The 22724-nt window shown below is 40.7% G+C and overlaps 1 protein-coding gene and 1 long non-coding RNA gene across 3 annotated transcripts in view; both read left to right on the top strand.

Moving 5' to 3' along the window:
* The window catches only part of GABRG3 (gamma-aminobutyric acid type A receptor subunit gamma3), a 442295-nt gene that overhangs the window by 268458 nt on the left and 151113 nt on the right, over nt 1-22724 (top strand). The gene's annotated exons all lie outside the window — the stretch shown is intronic.
* LOC137160979 (uncharacterized) lies at nt 1248-13874 on the top strand. The gene is made up of 2 exons (XR_010922020.1): nt 1248-1299; nt 13488-13874. It is a non-coding gene; the product is annotated as an uncharacterized lncRNA (long non-coding RNA).

Here is a 22724-nt window from a genome sequence, read left to right as displayed (position 1 = left end):
CTACTTTTAGTAAAAACTTGAACAAAAGACTCCTTGACTCCTTGACCCAGACTCCCTCCTGTACCCAACAATTCACAAACTGCTCCTGTGCCAGGAGAATCACTATAGATTTACTCATTTGAGCGGCAGATTTTATATTAGCACAGCCAATAACCTTACCTACACTCAGCAATACATCCTCCAGAGTGCAGGAGATGGCAGGCACACACCAAACCCCATACGTGTAGGTCAAACAGCTAAATCCATCTGAAGTAGACTCCACGGAGAACCCCCCCACCTATCCCTCCAAAAAAAAAGGGGGGGAAACCAACAACACTTGCTGTTTCTTTGTTTTAGGAGTAACAAAACAAAAACAAACACAGACTAACAGAAACCAATGTAATGCACACGGCTGGTAACAAACATGGCCTCACTCTCAGAAGTTCCCATAATTCTGAGAGAAAGAATCAAGAATAAGGAATAATAATGTTCCCTTTTTCAAGAATAAGAAGAGAGCCAAGACAATGCAACATTCAGGTCTACTGTTATGCATCTTATACTAACATTCAGAATGTGCCCTTGCACATTCTGGTTCATAACTAGGGATGAGGAACTAGTTCAAATAAACAATTGACCGGAAATGTTGTCCTTAATTCAAACTATATCGAAAGTGACCAGTTTTTGGAATTAACAAGTTTGTTCCCAATTGCTTTATTCTTCATACATATCTGAATTTTCCAATTCTGCTTAAGACTGGGAGCAGAGGTGCTGAAATTCTACAAGAAAACCTATTATTGTGGAATTTCTAGCATAAACAAAGGCAGAATGTACCAGAAATTTCACACCTTTTTTTTCCACAAAGTTTCCTGACCACTTCTGTTAATTCAAGATGAGGTTCAGATACTATTTGGATAGACATTAAAGCTTTTGGGTGCTTTTTGGAATTGAATCTTTTGATGTTCACCCATCTATGTTTATAATTTGGATTTGCAATTCCAGATTCGCAAATCTGCTTCAACATTTTATCTTAATTTCAATTGTGATATGGTGAAGGCAGTAGAAGAATGCTCCTATTTGTAAACTAGGACGGGTGGGTGGGCGGGAGCCCCAGAATGCTCCGGGCTTTGTTCCCTGTTGACTAACTCAGAGCCACTGGGGGCAATTAGGAGCAGCTGAGGCTGATTAGTGATCAGCCAGGTGCTCCATAAAAGGGCTCCGCCCCAAACACACAGTGCACAAGTTGGAGGAAGCAGAGGTGTTGTGCTGGGAGCAGCAGCAGTGGCGAAGAAGTGGGGGGAAAGCAGAAGAACCCCAAAGGAGGTACTGAGCCCAGGGAGGGGCTGCAAGGACATAGGGCCTGAGAGGCTGGAAAGACTGAGGGGGGAAAAGTAGCCCAGGGGAAGAGGCTGCAGCTCAAACAATACAGAGCCAGCAGTATACCACTATGGTTCATAGGGCCCCTGGGCTGGGACCCGGAGGAGTGGGTGGGCCCAGGTCCCTACCCCTCTCCCCCAGGGAAGATGGCGTGACAGGCAACTTCCTGGCCCACTACAAGCAGGAAGGTGCGAGACCCACTGAGGGAAGCTGGCCATCAGCCACACAATCTATAAATGAATGTCTATGCCAGGTTCTAGGCACCCTTGAAACAGGAGATACAAACAGTAGTAGCAAAACAGTAGTTTCTATCTGCCATAACAGTTTCAGAAAAACTCTTTTCAAAATGTTTTAGAGTTTTACAAATGTTACTGGTACCACATTTTATATCCTTCTGTTGTATAAAGCTTAGGAGAATTTAGAAGAAACCCTAAAGATTACCTAAAATAGCTATCTTTTTGAAAATTAAAGTGTCGTTACTTGAAAAGCCTTTATATCAGGTCCTTCTATCCATGGTATAAGCCTTCCATTTACAGCCCTGATGGGTTGTATGATATTGGACTTTAAAGTCATGTCAGTTGAACTCTTTAAGCTACTCCACCATGTGTTTTTATATATATAAATACAATAGTTACACCAGAGCTGCAGCATGGGAATTGTATATTGTAAACTTGCTTAACTCAGTGAAGGGAAGAAGGACAGAAATAAATCAAGACTAACTTGTACGTTAAAAATAATGTAAAACCCCAGTAGGTTGGTATAAGATAAAACAGTCTTTGTGGAAGCTGGCAGGAAGGATAGAAGAAAAAGTAAGTGGAATTCACTATAAGAGGGGTTGTTCATACTCAGGCTTCTGCCATTCAGTCATCCCTGGTGTCCCACCCAGGAGATGGTCTGACCATCTTTTTATACCCATTTTCCTTATATCCCCCACACATTTGGGACCATATTTGATTTAGGTCTCAGCTCTCTGTCCATGTTTGTCATTCTGGGGACCATAATAAAGAGTTCTGACTGTTATACTTCACAATAGTTTTGATACGTAAATGTGGTTTCACTTCCTGGTTACTTATTCTGAAAATCCCCTAGAGCCTGTTATTTCAAGCTTAAAGTTTATTTTTGTGGTTTATTTTTTTATTACATCATTACAGCTTTAATTGCTTTGATTATTACTTTCTAAAGCATTAGCACATAAACTATAGTTTAATCTTGCATAAAAAACTTTCCCTAAGATCAGTTCAGGGGTCACAGGTCAACAATGTAGATGTTGGAGACTAGTGTCTACACTACTTCCCTTTCATTTTGGCTCTGTTCTTTTGTTTTCATATCACTGCAGTGCTTTTTGAGGGTATAAATTAACAACACTCCTAGGTCCACTCAAATGAAAAAGGGACCAGATCCAAAAAATGACAAACACATGTTTAAGCACGTATTTAAGCTCCTCCCTGCTATGACTTGGGATGTGGGTGATCAGGTCTCGTGGTTGGAATGAGAGCCAAGCCTAGTTGTCAGAGTAGGAGTCAAGAACCAAAGCGAAGTATCAGAGCCAGAGTCTGGAAGCCAGCAGGGAAGCGAGGCTGAGAACAAGGCAGGCAAAAAAGTGATTGCAGCTGTGGACATAAGCATTGAACAGCCAGAGATCAGTTGTTGTTGAGCTTCAAAGTGATTTGCTGACTGCCTTGGCTAATCAGGCGGCCCTGTTGTGGCTCAGCTGTGCTCATAGGTTGCCTGGTGACGGAGCAGGTGCAGGTTCATTCCTGACATGCCCATTTTAATGAATTAAGATTGTTTCTGTGATTTTACCTATGTATTTCTATATTTTTCTAAAGATTGGGGTTTTTTTGAGAAAATGGCAACAGTCTCCAGAGATTTTTCCCATGGAAATAATGGTACAGTGATCAGTTTAGATATATTCAGCTGTAGTTCTAGTTTAAGCAACTTTGTTTTTTGCAAGGTTTTTTTACCAGAAATTTCTTTACGGTTTTGAAAGCAATTTCTAAGAATGTTTGTGACACCTTGGCTATGTCTCTAAATTGATGTGTGTTGGTTTGGACAGGTAGGTAGTATTGATGTGAAACTTTCTTAGAGTCAAGAAATCAAACAGATTGTAGCTTCAGTTGGAGGAAATGTATTGAGAGAGACTTTGTTTGGACATGCTGCAGATATCCAAGGGAACATGTGGCAGGGCTGACTAGACGCCAGCCCTAATAAGCCTGGAGCTTTGGACGTCTTAGTAAAGCATATGGCATGGAAATGCCAGTATGGGCCTTTTACTGCCATGCTGGCTGGTCCAGAGCTTGGCAGTTCACTTGGAGGCTATCTGGATATTACAATGACCACCTGATTCCATGCTTCTTGTTTTTGTGTGTAATGGCTGACTAAATTTGTTGCAAAATTGCCAATACCAAACGTTAAAAAATCATAAATCAGCCCCATGACCCCAAATCATCAGATTGTCTTAAAAATCATGAGGATTTTTGTTACCTATTTTGCATTCCATCTATTTGCCTTCTGCTTTTTTTCAACCTTGAGGATACTATTAGAAAGATAGCAAAAATAGCAGAGAGTCTGGTGTACAAACGTACTTTCATTAGCAAATAAAACATGCTCCATGCATCCACATTGTGTTCAACTGAGGATTTGAAAATTGGAAAAAGCTTTTTATTTTCTTCCCTGCAAGCTTGAATAACATAGCTTAATCTTACTTTTTTTTTTTATGGATTGTATTGAGATTGGATTCCTCATAGCTGTTTTTCAGATTAATTCAGCTGTTTTATCTCCATCAGTAATTCCTCCACCTCATTAATCAAGCAAGAAAGTCAAGGAGAGAATCAGGAAAGAAAATATTTAAAATTAATCTTTAAAAACAACAAAATCCCCCAAACCTTCAATTCCCACAATTTCAGTAATGATGCTATTGAAGATGGCATTGAAACAAATACTTAATAGAGGGCAAATCAAATAGAGAACATCAAGATTTTCAAAAGTCATTTCTTCAGGTTTGAAGTGATTTAATAAAATACATTCTCATCTCTGGGATAGGGTTGGTGGAGAGAGTATTCCATAATGATCTACATCCCAGATAACTGTTGAGAAAGAAAGATGAGATGACAGAGGTTTCCGGCATGAGAAACCAACTTAAATTTTGTTGTGTAAAGTTATTGCTTGCAGAAATTCATGATTATACAGAAAGGAAAAATGAAGTTACTTTATTGCAGTTGAAATTCCTATTCATTAGACATTGTTTTGCTACCTTTTTCTAAACATCAGGTTTTTGAAAGAATTTACAGTGTTGACTTTCTCATTTGATGCCACAGAGATGGATGGGCACAGGGTAAGATCCTGAATTTAGTAAAATAGAATTTGAACTAGAAACATAGGAATTACCACACTGGATCAGACCAGTGGTCCTTTCAGAGCAGTAACCTATCTCCAACAGGGACTTAGGAAGAAGATGAAAGAAGTCTATAATTATCAGTTATGGAATAACCTCTTCACATGGGAGATTTCCTCAGTTTGTGGTTTAGTTTATGCTCTGAATCATGAAGGACTGTAGCCTTATTTTTATTCTTCCCATTCAACTGTGGTATATTCTCAAATTTCTATCTGATAATCTACCCAAAACATGTAGGACAAGGAGGAGAGGCCACTCAGTAGAAACTGCAGCCTTGTTTTCCATATGTCATTTGTCCATGGCACTCTTCCAATATATCAGAATATCCTGAGTGGATTTGCTTTTCAGTGGGATCTTTCTTTGCAGTTTATCAATTGGTTGTCCCTGCAGCCATGATTTTTGCTACAAAAAAGTAGAAGTAGCATATTATAATAAGGGTGGCATATATGTACATAGGGATTATATGGAAACACAAATGAACACAAGTTACCTGATATAAAGATGCCTGTGGACGCGCCCCTGTGAGGGGGCAGTGTCTGGGGCTCTCCCTCCACATCTTTCTCAGAGGGGGACCACCCCTCCCTGCTATCCCCTGCTGGGAAGCCGTCTCAAGCCTTTTGACCGGGCTTGCAAGCAGTCTTTCGCCCCGGCCCTCAGGCAGGGCCGGCAAGTAAGCAGGTCCGCTCTCTGGAGCGGTGAGGATCAGGAGGCTCTCTCAGGGTGGCTAGGGAAGGGGACTCAGGCCCACCCATCTCCTCTGCGTCCCAGCCCAGGGCCCTGTCAGCGACGGGATGACCCATCACTGGGTCGGTGGGGCTCCTGCCGAAATATGCCGACTCACTGGGAGCCACCACTCAGCCGCACCACCGACAGCTTCCCTGGGCTTCTTCCTCCCACCCCCTGTTTAAAATACCTTTGCTCCATTACCTGCCTCTGGGGTCCTGGGTTCGAGGGGGTGTGGAAGTCCCATGAAACCCTCTTCATCAACCGGCAGCAGCTCCGGCAACTCCATGGGCTCTTCCACAGAGGACAGTTCCTCCAGCCCTCAGGCTGTGGGTAGGGCCAGTAGGTTCTCTGGGTCCCAGGCCCTGTACTGCTCGGATAGGTCTTCCTCTGGCTCTCCGGTAGCAGGCAACTCGGGTAGGTCTCCCTCTGGCTCCCAGGCAGCAGGCGACTCGGGTAGGCCCTCCTCCGGTCCCCCGGCCGTGGGTAAGACTGGCCACTCCCCCTCAGCCTGGGCCTCTGGTCCAGTTCTAGCTGGGCACCCCAGGGGAGAGGCATCCCTGTCCCTTGATCATCCCCGCCTGAATGAGCTCACAGGCCTGGGTTTTAAAGGCCTGGCTTCGCCCCCTGCTTCCAATAAGGTGATGTCCCTGGGGCTTCTAAAGGCCTGAGCCCGCCCACCTGCTTTTGGACAGGGGCTGTCCTTCTGGACTTGGCCAGCCAGGGTGGGTTTGGTTCTCCCTCTGCGTCCTTCTCAGAGGGGGACCACCCCTCCCGGCTACAATGCCACATTCTAAATTGCACAGAAGCATATGCTTCCGTGCCGTTTGGGAGCTCTGCAGGGCAGCTAGCTCGTCCTGGTGTGATGCTCATCAGCTGTATCTAGTGTGCATCTCCTCTTCTACTGGGCTTTGGAGCGCTGCATGACAGTCAGTTTTTGCTTCAAAACAACATTTCCAGGAGGGGACCCCTGCTTCAGCACCATTCAGGAACTGCCCAGGAAGGGAAAAGGCTGCTGCTGTGCAGAGCTTCCTAAACTGAGCAGTGGCATACTGTGCCCCCTCTAGCACCATGCAGGTTCTCCCCCCCTGCCTCTATTTGGAGCACAGCAGTGCAACCACTCTATCCTTGTCATTCTAAGATTGCCCCATTACATGATTGCCTCAACTACCTCTACCTGCTTTCTACTGCTCATTTGTCCTTCCTCTCATCCCTCTTCCCTTTGTTTTTTCGTATGCCCTTGTGGCCAGGCTGAAATCATTCAGTCCCTTAAGATTGCTGCTGGGTGTATCTGGCTGTGCTGCCTCTGCTCTGTTTTCCCTTTGGACTCTATGCCTGTCATGCGTGAAACACTCTGCCAAGGAATTCAAAGGCAGTACAACAAGAGAGATTGGGAGGACTGGACCATTACCCCCAGTAGTAATTACCACCTATTATCACGGAGGGAAGCACTTTCTGCCTTCTCTTCTGTGTATGGGTCTGGTGCTTCTGTGCAAGCTAGAGTGCAATCCAGAAAGCTTTGGTTATATACGTGTGTGTACAGCCTTATGGAGCATTGCAGCTGTTACTTGTTGGATATGCAATGAATACCTGAGTGCCTTATATTTTGGGACAGCTACTCCCTCGTTTTTAACATCCCATGTACCTGGAACCATTGTTACTATAAGAGTGCCATGAGGTACAGTTCATGCTGACTATCCTTGTTAATGGGCTTATTTACAAGATCTGGAGGGGATCAAGGGATCAAGCAGAGACTTCCTGGATCTTTCATCTTTCACTGATGTAAAATTTTAAGCAGAGAATTCGCAGAATCCTAACTTGGCGTTTGAGATCTCATCAGTGTTACTCTTAGCACCAAGACAATCAGAGACAGTAAAGTAAAGAATGAAGTCTAACATCAAGAAGGAGCTAGACAGGCAGTACATGGCACCACATTGCCAGCTGTACACATGCAGTATCACACTTATCCTGGGATTTCTCATGTTGAGCAGTACAAAATATGATTTTTGTATTTATTTGTGGCTCCGTTTTTACTTGGAGATAGAGGCAGGACTGATGGCAAGCAGTGAGCCTGATGTGCTGTATCTATCTCAAGCCTTTGCAATGCAATATGGTATTTACTATTGGGAATTATTTACAGTATGTCTCTAACATTCATTGTAATAGCAGCTGACTTCTGAACCCTAATAGGGCCAAAATTCTTTCTCTAACACCCAGAAGAAACAGGGAGTGGTTTGTGGAGGTGTCCAAAGGTTTAGTGGGTGGGGATCCTTCCTGGTCCCCAGCCCACAGTTTGGCAGAAGGATCAATTAGCAGGTGTTACCTCAGCCAGAATCCCTACCCTCTTTCATATGGGGGAGAAGTTTGGCCATAGAAGCCACAGTCACAGATCCACCAACCACATTCCTCCTTCAAATCACTCTTGCCCTGCTTTGCCATTGCTCTGTGCTAGGCTGCTGTGAGCCCCAAAGGAACTGTATGCCACATTGCATAGGGGAATGAAATACCTGCTTGGACTCTGGGTATCATAGACACAGTACACTTATTCCACTATGTTCATAGCCTATCATCTGTCTGTCTTACCTGGACTCCAGGATTTGGCCCATAAGAACTACTGAAACTGCCACATTTCAGTTCCATATTCCCCTTCCCCCATGGGCTTTGCTTTTGTTTGCTTGTTTGTTTGGTTTTTTTTTTTTTTTTTTTGCACCTATGCCATTATTTAGCCTCTTTCCCACATTACTCGGAATATTGTAAAGAATCACTGTCATTATAGTCTCTCTTTTCTTCCTCAGCCTGACCGAGCCCGTAGTGGGCCAGTGGCATAACTGAGGGCTGCTCTAAAGTGAGCTGATTAGTTTCCGAGGGACCAAGCCATTGGCTATAGAACTATGCACTCTTCATTATAACACTGACCCAATCTGACCTCAGATATGTTTTAGAAAACAGAGTTCCTCTAATTATTTTTCTATTGTCACATGAACTTCTAAATTTTCTTCAGTGTGTTTAATCTGTAAATTTCCAATAATTATAAATCAGGAGTCTCTATTATATAATCTCCTTTTCTCTATAGGGTAATGAAACTTTCCTAGTGGTTTTAATCCTGTGGTCTGTGGACCTCTGGGGGCCCGCAAACTATGTCTAAAATTTCCAGAGTGGTCCGTATCTCCATTCATAATCTTTTAGGAATCTGGAAATGAAAAAAGATTGACAACCACTATTCTGTCCAATATAAATGGCATAGAAAGTAGTGCTGACTTGTATCATTCTTAACAGTCTTATTAAAAGTCCTTAAAGTGATTAAAGCTGGTAAAAACATAAAATAAAATTTAATGTACTCTTCACCATTAATGATGATTGTCTATTTTTTGCATTTCTATTTCTTTGGACAATGAAAATAGCCAAATCAGTTTTCACTTTTGCTTGTAGTCAGTTTCTTTTTTCATCTGTCATGCATTGTCAAAATGCTGCTACCTTTGACAAACACTGCAGGGGATGTCTAGAGCCGAACAATAAATTGAATGTGTGTGTGCATGTGTTTTTCCACTGGGATTTTTAAAAGATCCCTGGATTGCTGATATTGATCTTAAATTCTAGTAAAATCAGGGTTTTTTTATATAACCCACACTTTGGACATAAATTGGCCTGACAGTTTCCTTTTCAACCTGGGACATGGCTGGCTTTTTACTAAATATTGTGGGATACAGTATTGCAATGCACAAATAATTCTTTATGCATATTGATCATTGGGTGTCTACCATATGGCATGGATTAGTTTAGCCTTTAGGAATACTATATTCTGATTCGATGTGAAGAAGAGAACAGATGTGTTGCTATCAGAAGTGGCTTTACTTTCCCCTAGAGGGAGGCATAAAGGAGGAAGCTGTAATTCTTTGGAGAGGTATGAGTAGGAGTAGAAAACAATGATTAGTAGCAGTTGTAGGCTGCCTCTAGGTGTGTGCTGTCCTCAGCAGTGACAGGTATTTATGACGACCCTGGACTACCTATGAGTTAAAAAAAAGTTTGTAGTGGATTTGGAAACTAAAGTAGACTAAACTAGAGCAGTCTTTGATCAGGCCTTGTGGATGACAGGAAATCTGAATGTCAGTTTGTATAGCAATTTTAAGTTAAAATTACTGTTCCCTATATATCTCTTTTCCTTCCATTTAGGATTCATTAGAAGTATTCTACCAGCAGGGTGAATGTTAATTAAATTACATTATAACTATTTAGGCATGTTTGTTTTTTATCCCATTCATACTTTTGAAAACCTTGACAATGACTTTACTGTCACTATTAATAATTAGATAATCATAGCCTTAAATTTAATAATTGCAGCTGGATTTGTAGAGTGATTACCTCATGTCTGAAGTGTAAGCTTATCATATTAATTCAAACAAATTCTACTCAGGAAGGATATTCTTCTTCTATGTTCTGGTATTAAGAGAAATTTCCAAAAGCCAAATTGTTCTCTTAATTGAGATCTGTTGGAACTTCAAGATAAAAAATGAGCAGCAAATCTGTCTTTAGCCTGTTATATTTTTTTTAATGAAATTAGTCTGGATTTCAGACAACAAGAATTACTTTAATGATCAATACCATGTTTATTAAAACTTGTGTCACTGCTCTGGAATGACACATAATTTAAGGCATTTTAGGGTTAAAAATGGATCTCCTAGTTTAAAAAGTAATTTTTATGAATTTAAACTACACCAAAATTATTTAATCTATTAATTATAACATCTGGTATGAAAAATTATTCACAGTTGAAATATAAGAGGAACTAATCTAATGGCCAACATTTTATCCTGTTTACTTTCCACATTGTTGAATTCTTAACACTTTAAAAAATGTATTTATTAAATGATAGGTTAAAAATAACCCTAAAACACTTTCTTTGGTCTCTGGCTGCAAATCCTACCTTCCCATCAGCGAGGCAGCAGATTTTTATAACCCTTATTCAATGAGAGCATGGAAGAAATGAAGACCTAATTGAGCAAGAGGCAGGAAGTCCAGAAGAGAGATTCCTCTATAAAGAGTCTGTTAAACTACTGTTTGTTTGACAGCTGAATTTTATAAGGATTTCTTTTCCCTCTTTTCATCAGTTCCTGCAGGTGGGTGTTCCAAAACAATGAAAAAGGGTTTGAAGCTATGTTCTGTATGTGCCATCTGGGATTTTGTGTCAGGTTAGTGATACTACTGTGAATAAGATCAAAACACTTCAGACCCTTGGAGTCCATTTTTTTCTTTAAAAACCTATATCAATACATCTTTATGCTTATTTAGGTTTTTAGTAACCTACTATGTACCAGGGAAAAGTTCTCAGTCACTTTTTTTTACCTGTGTTTGCCTGCTTGTAACTTTCAATAGGACTTTATCTGTGGATGATTCACTGTTAACTTGCTTTTTCTTAAACAAAGCAGTTAAACTGGATGATATCTGTCATGATTTAGGATTTTAGAGCAAAAAGCTCAAGAGGGATCCAGTAGCAAATGAAACTGTTGAAAGCCACACGAGTCAACACTATGATTTGAAACCTGCAATTCTTTTCTCTGACTGGTGTTTTAATTTTTCATACTGTCATGATTAGATTGTTTTTAACATCACTAGTTGAAAAAAATAATTGTGGATATTTTATCATGCAATTTTAGAATTTCTAATAAAACAAAATATGAAAGCAGGCATGGGGGAAAGCATTAATGAGTGGTATAAGGATCAGCAATTTCTGTCTTTAAGTTACTTTTTTTTTCTCGTAGTATACATCTCACCAAATCATTTAATAGCTCTTCTCCTATGGCTGACCATCTTTTTACTTCACTTTATTAAGAAATTAATCAAAATGGTTTTATGTTTCTGCTTTAAATGTTATGACTTAAGGTATAAACTTTACAATGACCCTGCATCATTAACTCATTCCATTTTGCTTAGTTATAAAGGCTGACAATATAGGAGCCTGGAACTCTAGGATACATACAAATAAATAGGGATTCTGCAGGTAAGTTATGCAGTAAATAAAGAAGACAATATCTCTGCTAGCACTACCCTGAGCAGTGACTGCACATTGTGTTGAACTCTGCCAAATTATCTCAATTTCAACTATCCTTAGCTACTTTAATCTACATTTTTCTGAAATAGTTAAATTACTATTGTGGCCATCATGATAATATCTACATGTGAAATTCTGAGTGGCGATTTTGTACATCTACATTCCAATGTACTGTGAAAAGAATTAAAGTGCATCAAACCCAAGTCATACATTGGACCTCAGACATAATTTATACTCTGGAATAAAAAGACAAATGATTCACTAAAATTGGGAGCCCCCAGTTTCATTTTATTTCAAAGCTACTTATTATTGAGAGAAAAATAATAAAGATAGCTTTTCAAAGTTGAAGGTCCTGGATCCATCATAGAATGAAAAAAGATCTGGTGTTAATTCAGTTCCCAGTAAACAGATGGCTCCATCACAAAACTTCCACTGGTCTGACAATCATGTTGGCAGCCTCATCAGAGAGGTCAAGGATTGCATAGGCCTGTGGAAGAGGCCTTGCTAGAGGTAGATGGTGGGAGGTATGTACAGCCATTGCCCATGATTTATCTGTTTTCTAGACAGAGGACTGTAGCTCTGTTAGCACTGGCAAATTTCAAGGTGTGACAGAAGGGGTTAAGTCTTAACAAGCTGGAATGATACAAACTCAGCCTTTAGGAACAGATACAATGGGTAATTAGGGCCATTCCTTGTAAATAGCTAACAGCCATGCCCTACAGGCTAGAGCTTTGAAATGCAAGTGGATATTGCTTGGTCTCTATTTGTCTGTGCTTACATAAATCTTGATAGAGAAACTGTTTTTCCTGTCTATTACTATTGTTCTATCAATTCAGAGATCAAAATGGAATATTAACATTTAGATGAACCTTGGGTGTAATATCATTGTCTGTATTTCTCTTTGAAGATTAAATAAATTGGATAATGGATCATTAATAATGGATAATTAATAATATTTAATGGATAATTTCCAGTGTGTGCTTAGGAAGTAGAGATTACTTCAAAGATGCAAGTAATTGCCTATTATGCACCCAAGGATTACCTGCTTGATATCTGCCATCAAGTGGCTATCTTAAATCTGCTAAAAGACTATACAAGAAGCCTTGGTCCCAATCTTGTTTATTTTAAGACTAGTTGGATTTCATCAGGGGGAATTCAGGTTGGAAGGCTAAGATTTCCATCAATGCTCTGGATCACCCTATTAATTCTCCTTGGAGAATTTGAACAAACTCTATACATGGACTATTTGGAATATAATCTGTGAAACTAATCCTGAAAAAACTTCTGACACACAGTTTCCCTAATTTGACACTGACCTATGGACATTACTCTCAGCTGTATGTATATGAACTTTTAACCAAAATTCTCTCTCTCCTTTTTTAAAATAACTATTAGTTTAGTTCATAAAGTTAAGAGTGGCTTTAAGTGTGTATTTGGGTAAGGTCTGAAATTTTCCTTGACCTGTTTGGTAAGGTGTCTGGTCTTTGGGATGGTAAACTTTTTTTGCATATCATAAACAAAGATTTTCAGTAATCTCCATCATATTTGACTTGACTGTCTGGGTAGAAGCCAGAGGGCTTGATAACTTTAAGGGAACTGTGTTTTGGCTTTTGGATAACCAGTACGGTGACTGGAGGCAATTTATTGCTGGCTTGGTGAAGCTAATTTTTAGAAATAGGAAGCAGTATCTAGAGGTTTGCCCTGCCCCGTTCTTTACAGTTTACCCTAAATGGAGCAATATCAACCCGGCTCCCCTAGAGGCAATGTTACATTGGTGTAGTTGACTAGGATATACATTACCACAGGTTAATTGGGCTTTGACTCAAGCCACATGCTTGTCAAAAAAAAAATTTTGACATTTAAGAATTTAAGGGTTAAAAATCAGCTAAAATGTGTGAGACAAGATCATATGCAGATCTTGATAGAAAAGCCCTTGAAGACTTATGCTCACAAAGGATGTTATCTTTTAAGGAGAAAGCCACAGATCAGGAACTCAAAAACCTGCTAATAGCCAGTGATCAGAAGATAAAGGATACAGCTGCTGAGAATAATGAGAATGCTAACAGTAAAAAAATAAGCAGCAGTTTGAATATGAAGAAAAAAATAGAAGTAAAAGATTGCTAAGTTGGAAGAAGAAGCTGCTGAAGTAGAAAAAGCTGCCCATCAACGGCATATGGAATGACTGATTGCAGTGAGAGGTGCATGAAAAGCAGGTAGAAACTGCCAACCTGTAACTCCTAATCTGGGAGGAACAGAAGGATCTGCCACAGCCTGGAAATCCACTTCCTATTGATAACAAAACTGGAAAAGAAATTGTTCTATTTACAGAGATAATAAAGATACAGAAGTTTCTGTCTACTTTTGAGCACCTGTGCAGTCTGCACAAGACCCCAGATGAACAGTGTATGCCTGTCCTGCTAACCAGACTGACTGGAAAAGCAAGGGAGGTGTTCAGTGATGTGGGTATGGATGATGCCTTGATGTATGTGAAGTATAAGGATACTGTGCTAAAAGGATTCAAAATTACTCTAGAATCTTATAGGTTGAAATTTAGAAATCTCAAGATGTCTGAGAATATGATGCATGTAGAATATGGGCACAAAATGCAAGGTTATTTGAAAAAGTGGGTCACTGGGGGCTTTTGGGGATTTCCAATGGTTTTTTTCATTTAATAGCACAGGAACAATTGCTGAGGGTTGTGCGTGATGAGGTAAAAGTTGCCATTTGTGACAAAAAATCTCCATCGTGTTTAGAAGCCACAAAAATTACAGATGAACCTTTGGAAACAAGATCCTGGAGAGGCGCAAGCTGCAAGGGAAAAATTTACAATATGCACCCCAATTTAAAAAAGACGAAGGGTTTAAGGGTAAACTTCACCGCAACTTTGTTTAAAAAAAAAAAAAAAAAAAAAAAAAAAAAAAACGGAGCCCAGAGTCTAAAACCTCTTATCATAAAAGGAAACTGGTTATCTGTCACCAGTGTGGGGTGCTCAGGCACAGAAAGCTAAATTGTCCAAAGCTTCAAACCATCCCACAACCTGTACCCACTGTCAGTACCAATGCCATACCAGGTGTGCAAATGCCAATCCTATATACACTAATGTTATCACTTAATCCCAGAAAAAGATTTTGGAAAAGGACAGATTTGTCAGTTATGTCAGAGTTGAGTCTTAGAGGGGTAGTGATGAATTTATTAAGAATGGCAATGGTTTGGATTGTCGTGGTTGGCACGACACAGCATGAAACATTACTTTGGTTAAAGAATGTTATGTCAGGGACAAGGACAAACTGGCAGGCAAGAACAGAACTGTTCTGGCCCTAGTAGAGTTTTGTGCAATTGTCCCTTTGGTGAAGATCCACCTGGAATGGGGGGATTTTAGTGGTGAAGTGACAGAAGGAATTAGGGATAGACTTCCAGCAGATGTTTTAATAGGTAATGACATTATGATTAGGTTTAATCTGGTTATTGTCATAACTAGGTCCAAAGGGAACTATGGTGCTGATATTTCTATCTTGCCTGTTGTCAGTGAAGAAGGCTGTGGGGGGGGGAGTACTTCCAGCCCTTTAGCTATGGAGTCCAGCAGCTTGATTGATGGGATTGTGTGAAAATCCTCCTGAAATACCAGAGGTGGTTCTGGATCTAAATAAAATTCAGAAAGAATTTATTTTGGCTCAACCGAGCAATATTTCATTACAGCAGGCCAGGGCTGATACTCAGACTGATGCCTCAGCTGAAGAAGAAAGGGCAAGATTTTTTGTGAGAGATGGAATATTGTTTAGGGAAGCCCCTGCAGGGAAGAGGTTACCTGGAGAAGTGTGTCAGCAAACAGTTGTGCCTGGAAAGCATAGGGGAGAGCTGATTTACTAGCTCATAAAGAGCCATTTGGAGGTCATTTTGGAATAGAAAGGGTGTGTGACAGGCTGAAGCAAAATTTCTTTTGGCCACGTAAGTATGACTTAGGCCATGTCCACACTAGCACTTATGCCGGCAAAACTTTTGTCTAGGGGTGTGAAAAAAAATCCCTCTGAGCAACAAAAGTTTTGCTGGCTCAAGTGCTTGTGTCACAGAGCTATGTCGGCAGGAGAAGTTCTCCTGCCGACATACCTACCGCCACTTCTTTAGGTGGTTTTATTATGTCAGTGGGGAAAGCTCTTTCCCGACGACATAACGCGGCTACATAAGCGCTCTGACAGCAGCACAACTGTACTAATACAGCTGTGCTGTTGTAAGTTTTAAGTGTAGGCTAGCCCTGAGTGAAAGACTACTGCAGGAGCTGTGACTTATGTCAGAAGCACAAAGGATTTAAGAGGCCTAGCATGATACCCCTGCAGCCTTTACCCATTATAGGGGAGGCATTTGCCAGAGTGTCTATAGATATCGTGGAACCTCTATCTAAATCTTCCAGGACTGAAAAAAGATATATTCTTGTGGTGGTGGATTTTGCTAGTGGGTACCCTGAAGTTGTAGCATTGTTTAATATTGAAGCTGAGATTGCTTTGTTCACTATCTTTAGCAGTGTCGGTGTTCCCAAAGAGATGCTGACAGACCATGGTACTAATTTTATATCTTTGGTTTATGAAAAGTTATGGGCATTGTGTGGGGTGAGGTACTTAAAAGTTTGCCACCCTGAGACTAATGGACTGGTAGAAAGGTTCATTGGAACTCTGAAAGCTATGCTTAGAATGTATGTTTCCAGGAGAGAGAGCGACTAGGATATGTTGCTTCCATACTCACTATTTGCATATAGAAGCATGCCCTGAGAATCCACAAGGTTTATTCCCTTTGATCTCTTGTACAGAAGACAGGTCAGGGGACCCTTGGAGTTAATCCATGACTCCTGGGTGGGCAATACTGAGGAAACAGGGCAGCCAGTGGGGGATTATGTGTCACAGTTTAAGGAAAAGTTACAAGCTATGATGAATTTGATGCAGCAAAACCTTAAGAAAAGTCAGGAAGATAAAAAATCTTGGTATGATAGGCATGCTGAGGAGAGAGCTTTTGAAATTGGGGCTATGGTGCTCATGTTAGTTCCAGTAAGGGAAAAATAAAATGCAGGACATTTGGTATGGACCCGATGAGGTAGTAGAAAGGGCTAATGAGGTTACCTATAACGTTAGGAAGCCCCATGGCAGAGAAGCTATGCAAACTATTCCAGAGGGGTAGCTGTGTTAGTCTATATACAGCAAAAACAATGAGAGTTCTGTAGCATTTTAAAGACTGACGAATTTAATTTCTGCAGTCATAAGCTTTCGTGGACTGTAACCCACTTCGTCAGATGTAAGGAATAGAAATCACATAGGAGGCATACATATACATAAGGGATGTAACAACAATGGGGGAGGTGGATAAAAACAAAGTCTATTCAGTTAGAGTAGTTGAGGCCTATTCACAGCCATTGATTAGGAGGTGAGAATGTGTGAACAGTGGCAATTACTTCTTGTAATGAGAACCATTCCAAGTCCTGATTCAGACCCAGTTTGATTGTGTCAAGTTTACAGATGATTTCAAGCTCAGCAGCTTCTATGTATGGGAATAGACTGAAGGTTTACTGTCAGAGGGAGGCAGCTGTCAATATGATTTGCTGTGCTGATGAGGGAACATTGTCTGTCCCTTTTATCAATTTAATTGCAGAAAGCAAGGGAGAGACTCCACTGGAGAGCATTTAGTTTGGGAAAGATTTGGATACTTTCCAGAAGCAGGAGATGTAAGCCCTGTTAAAATACCACAGGCAAGCAGTCTCCAACCAGCCAGGTTTAACTGACTGGATCGTGCATGCCATTCAAACGACAGGGCCCCATCCAGTGCCTAGCAGAGCATATCGGTCCAAGGGGAATATGCAAAAACAGAACCAGGAGGAGGTTGAAAGCATGTTGGAAATGGGGATAATTGCTAAATCAAACAGTCCCTGGGCTTCTCCCATTGTAATGGTGCCCAAGAATGATAAAACCATTGGGATTTATGTGGATTACAGGAACCTAAATGTAATCTCACAGCCCTGATCCATACCCCATGCTCCAAACAGAGGATTTATTGGACTGGTTGGGGAGTGCAAAGCACATTGAATAGGATGACCATACTTCCCTTTGCTAAATATGGGACACCTGGTAAAATCGCTGCTTGAATAAGAGCAATCAATGAGAATTATGCAGTACAGACATTCAAATTAATGACAAGTTGATTGAGCCCCCAGTGAAAAGAAATACCTTACCCAGTACCGGGCACCAGAATGGACCAGAAACATGAGTGTAGCTTCCAGTCTGTGCTGCCCCAGCCGAGAGAGGGTTAAGAGCCCGCTATGATGGCCCATATGCTGGGGTGGGGGCTGTGCTCAGAGATGGACAGGGGCTGTGTGTGTGTGTGGGGGGGGGGAAGGCACAGAACTGGCCAGTGGGGACACACGTGAGGGGTGACACACACACCCCCATCTCCCACACACATGGGGGGTGACACACACACACACACCTCTTGCCCTCTCTCACACATGGAAGGTTACCAACGCTCTCCACCCTCCATACCTGGCTGGGCCCCGCCTCTCCTGGTACCGCCTCTTCCTGGCCTCCCCAACCAGCCTGAGGCCGCTGCCTACCCACAGTCATTTGGCTGCCGCACCTCATAGCACGCAGCCACCGCCGGCTGGAGACAGGCTGCTGTTCAAGTGGGGCTCAGTCCCAGAGCCAGCACACAGTAGTTGGATGTGGGCTGTACTGATGAACTAGCAGGGGCAGTGGCTGGGCCATGCATGCTGTGGCCTCACCTGGCCACAAGCCTTGCACACCCCCCTCTATTGGCCATTGACCCCCACATTTACCATTGGTAGGTAGGCAGCTGGCAAGCAGGGATCCAGCCAGCAGGACCCATCACAGCGCTGCAGACATCCCTGTATGGGCCCCACACTTTGGCACCATTGTAAATCCAGTACTAAACAGGAAGCAGAAAATATGGGACAATTTGCCAATTTTTAAGAAAAAGATGGGATACCTGCGTGATGGTTCTATTGATTCAGAGATCAAAATGGAATATTAACATTTAGATGAACCTTGAGTGTAATATCATTGTCTGTATGTCTTTTTGAAGTTTAAGTAAACTGAATAATGGATAATTAATAATATTATTTAATGGATAATTACCAATGTGTGCCTGGAAAGTAGAGGTTACTTTAAAGCTACAAATAATTGCCTATTATGCACCCAAGGATTACCTGTTGTGATGTCTGCTGTCAGATGGCTATCATACGCCTGCTAAAAGACTATAAAAGCAGCCTCAGACACAATCCTGTTTATTTTAGAACTGATTGGATTTCATCAGGGGGAATTCATGTTGGAAGGCTAAGATCTCCACCAATGCTCTGGATCGCCCTATTAATTCTCATAGAAGAATTTGAACAAACTCTATATATGGACTATTTGGACTATAACCAGTGAAACTAATCCTGAAAGAGCTTCTGCCACACAGTTTTTCATTTCCACTTTGAAACTGACCTATGGACATTACTCTCATCTGTATGTATATGAACTTTTAACCTATATTCCCTCCTTTTTAAAAAAGAAATATTAGTTTAGTTCATAAGCATTGGCTTTAAGCATGTATTTGGGTAGGATCTGAAATATTCCTTGACCTGTTTGGTAATGTTACGGGTTTTTTGCAATTGGTAGAACTTTTTTTTTTTTTTTTTTTTTTTACATATAATAGACAAAAATTGTCAATAATCTCCATCATATTTGATTTGGCTGTCTGGGTAGAAGCCAGAGGGCTGGATGGCTTTAAGAGAATTGTGTTTTGGGTTCTGGATAACCCAAAAGTTATTAGATGATTAAAGGCTGTTTGTTGCTGGCTTGGTGAAGCCGATTTTTGGATATAGTCACCTGTATTTGTGGGTTTGCCTTGCCCCATTTTTTACGTTTTTCCTAAATTGAGCTATCTCACTGTGGTTCCCCTAGAGGCCAATGTCACACAAGGAATCAAGTTAACTTTATTTATTTAAAAAACAAATCACAAAGTGGAAAAGCTGTAAAGTGCCACCATATTTTGCTACAAGTATTGGCTATTATCAAGCCAATCTACTGAAGCTGTTTTCACATTGCTGATAGCACTAGGCCACAATTCAATATTAGGAAATGGTCAGGTCACCTGAGAGTGAACTTGTATTAAATGACATACGTCTTTGCAGGATTTAATAGTGTTCATTTATTATACAGTCAGAAGTTGGTGCTGAGTGGATTTTACGAAGTGAGGGCTGACAAAAGATAATCAAAATATTTTTCTTTGCATTGTTTTCATGTAAGGATCCTGGACTGGCACAATCCAGGCACAATATTCAATTAAACTTAATTCCTTATAGGGAAAGTTCTCCAAATGCACTTCCATGAGGGATTTCTGCATTAGAAAATAATATAAAGATTATATACAGCTGGATTTGAACTATTCCAGGTTGATTGGTGAAGTAAGCATGTCACAAAGATTGTAATAATCTTAGTGTGAAATTTCAAAGGATAACCTAAATCTACCAATATTTTGCTAATCTGCTGCTAAATTTTCCAAAACTGGAACCAAAGTCTGTGAGCTGAAATATATGGGCATTTTCATATGTTATTATGCGAATTGGTCTTTCACATGCACAAATGGGTACTTTAAAATGGGTACATTTTTTCAAGTGTGCCTCAATCTTTTCTCTTAGGTGATCTTAGCCTCAGGTGATCATGTTTATTAAAGATGATTCACTTTTTTGGTTTTTTCTGGGAATGGGCTTTATTTGATTACAAATATTTATATAACTTCCGTGACCAACCAGGGTTGTGCTGATTTTTCTATTTTTCCTAAAAACAAACTGCCAACATTTGTCAGTTTAATATTAGCTTCACCCTCTAATATCTAGGAAAGCTCTGTCAAAAAATTTAAGTAGTTATCAGTGTAACATTTTTAAACCTAATTGTGCAGGGAGGGAGACAGAAGACTCTCATCCTAAAGTTGTATGTATTAAGTTTGGGTTCACAGGCTCACGTTCATACACATACAATGTGTGAGTATATATTCAATTATGTTGGGTCTATGCTTGTGACCAGACAAGATATTCAAATGTCTTAGAATCCTGCTGGCAGAGGATAAAATTCCACCATTGGCAGAGGGCTCACTCAAGGCCATCTATGTTGCAGGAGTCCTGTGGGTGCACTGCATAAGTAGTTCTCTGTGTCCTTAAAGATGAATTTCTGAACAGCATAAACAACCGTGGCTTGGAGACAAATTTGAGAATGGGTTGGGAGAAGGGCCACTGGATCTATACTTCTGAAGAGAGAAGCTAGAGTAGTGGCTTTACTGCACTTTCGTGGTCTGCCCCTAATTTGGGCTGTGTATTCATTTCCCTAATTCCTGCTTGCTTCTCAGCACAAAACCTGGCCAATGTCAAACAGAGAGAGCATTCAGTACCTAGTGCCCTAAATTTGTTGGTGAGAAACTATGATTTTAATCTGTTACAAGAACCAATAACTGCTATTTTTCCTCAGGACCCAGGGAAAAAAAATAACTGTGCTATTTTTAGAGTAATTTTAATTTTGGGCCTGTCAACTAACAGTGTTCTTTTAACACTTAGACCCTGTCTACACTTACCTCAGAGATTCAGCGGCAGTCGACGGGAGTTACGCAAGCTACGGAAAAAACTTGCGTAACTCCCATTGACTTCTCTGTTCCTCTTCTGCGCGCCGTTGGGAACCGCATTTCTGTCGACGCAGCACTATGCCACTTGTGAAGGTGGTCTTAATACGTCGATTTCTGGATCGATTGAGCGGGTCTTCACTGACCGCTCAGTTGATCCAGAGAAATCAATCTGATGGCGGCGACTTTGCCTGCATGATGATCACGCTTACAATTAAACTTATATTATCATAGCCAGTTTTAAAATAAGTATAAAGGTATCTTATCTTATGAAATCTTCTTTTTTTAGGTAAGCAAACAGCAGACAAACTTACAGGTTTGAGACTATTTTCTGACTATAAATAGTCTCTCTTTAATGATCCCATAACCAAATTATATTTATCCTTCCTGTGCTTTGGTGCTACGTTGAATATTTTAATATGATCTCTACTCGGAGGGTGTTATTTGGTCATTTCTATGTCTTTTAATTCAATAGCTAATTATAATTTGTCTGTGCATAACTAACATGACATACTGCTGTTTTCAGAGTAATGCAAGGAGTGCTAAATCAGAGTTGCAGCAAGCTTTGCTGTCCTTTTTTTTTTTTTTTTTTTTTTTTAATGGTGCAAGATTAAATAAATCAGTAGAAAACTTGGCTTTTAGTTTTCTAGTAAAAGATAAATCAATGCAGAATACAATTGGTTGCTATTTATGTTCATTATACAATTTTTGGGAAACATATGGATCGATTCCATTTGTTGAAGAGGGAAGAAAATCCCAGTTGGCTACACATTAGAGTTCCTTTGGTATCTCCAAAATGGAGTGCCATATGTACCTGTGGAAATGTGTTCAATAGTACCCTGAGCATCATCTTGTTAGCATTTACATCAACAGTATTAAATCGCCAACAAAAAATGTACTGTGACCACCCCAGCAACCATCCCCCTCTGAACCTCTAATAAGTATGCATCTCTGCCTAAGCAAATTCTACATGAACTTATTTTTGCAACCCATCTTCTCCTATTTGTCACCGATACCCCATTGTTACCAGTTATTTTATGTCTACATTCAGGGATTAATCATGTGTGCTTTAAGCCTGGGCAGCAGGTGTACAGCCTAAGTGGTAACAGGAAGGATAATACCTCCTGAGAGGTATGCTGTGTGGAGCATGCTGGAAAATGCACCTTGCTGTAATCTGTGCTGCCCCACCACAGCAGCTCTGCCCTCTTTTGCCCAGACATGGTACCTCTGGGACCACTGGTGCTGCCAGCATTAGTGTGACCCCTCCTTTGTGCCTTTGAGTAATTGTTCCCATAATGACTTCCCTTCCAGCAGTGCACTAAGAGTAGGCATCCCTGCACCCTCTTTCTATCCCCATAGTGCACCATGCAGCAGGAGGTGTGTATTAGTCCTTGGACTGTAAAGTTGCCTGTAAAGCACCTAGCACAGTTATGTAGCTATATAAACAATAAAAATAGCATTTACTAAATGCTGGAATTTGAACAAAGAGATAAACACCAGGGATGCTCTTTAGTAGCCTCTTCACCCAATTCATCTGGTGTCTAACAATTCTCATGCAGTACA

This window comes from Emydura macquarii, unplaced genomic scaffold (assembly GCF_026122565.2).
Source record: "Emydura macquarii macquarii isolate MOO-44397 ecotype Brisbane River unplaced genomic scaffold, CSIRO-AGI_Emac_v2 contig_2207, whole genome shotgun sequence".
Taxonomy (NCBI): domain Eukaryota; kingdom Metazoa; phylum Chordata; order Testudines; family Chelidae; genus Emydura; species Emydura macquarii.
The sequence above is the reverse complement of the archived record's forward strand: the minus strand, read 5'-3'. Positions and strand labels throughout refer to the sequence as shown.